At 46.7% G+C, this 242-nt stretch overlaps 1 protein-coding gene across 1 annotated transcript in view; it reads right to left on the bottom strand.

Annotated features, from left to right (window-relative positions):
- LOC119586454 (CD59 glycoprotein-like) overlaps positions 1 to 242 on the bottom strand; it is a 93129-nt gene that overhangs the window by 82770 nt on the left and 10117 nt on the right. The gene's annotated exons all lie outside the window — the stretch shown is intronic.

Here is a 242-nt window from a genome sequence, read left to right as displayed (position 1 = left end):
CATGGCTATCTCCTATTTTCCTTTTCCTCTTTCCTCATTCTGCTCCCCTCCTTTCTTATCCAATCTCCCTGTCGCTAATTCTTTTGTACCTTTACCCCTTTTCTTCATCCCCCCCCCAATTCTCCTGTGTCCTCCTTTTCTCTCTCTTCTTCATACCCAATCCTCCTTCTTCCGTGTTTCCCCTTTTTCTCCGTCTTCTCTCTCTTTCTCTCATACCATCCCCCTTCTTCTGCGTAATCCCC

This window comes from Penaeus monodon, chromosome 21 (assembly GCF_015228065.2).
Source record: "Penaeus monodon isolate SGIC_2016 chromosome 21, NSTDA_Pmon_1, whole genome shotgun sequence".
NCBI lineage: Eukaryota > Metazoa > Arthropoda > Malacostraca > Decapoda > Penaeidae > Penaeus > Penaeus monodon.
Note: the sequence above shows the minus strand (reverse complement) of the source record. Positions and strands in the feature narration are given on the sequence as shown.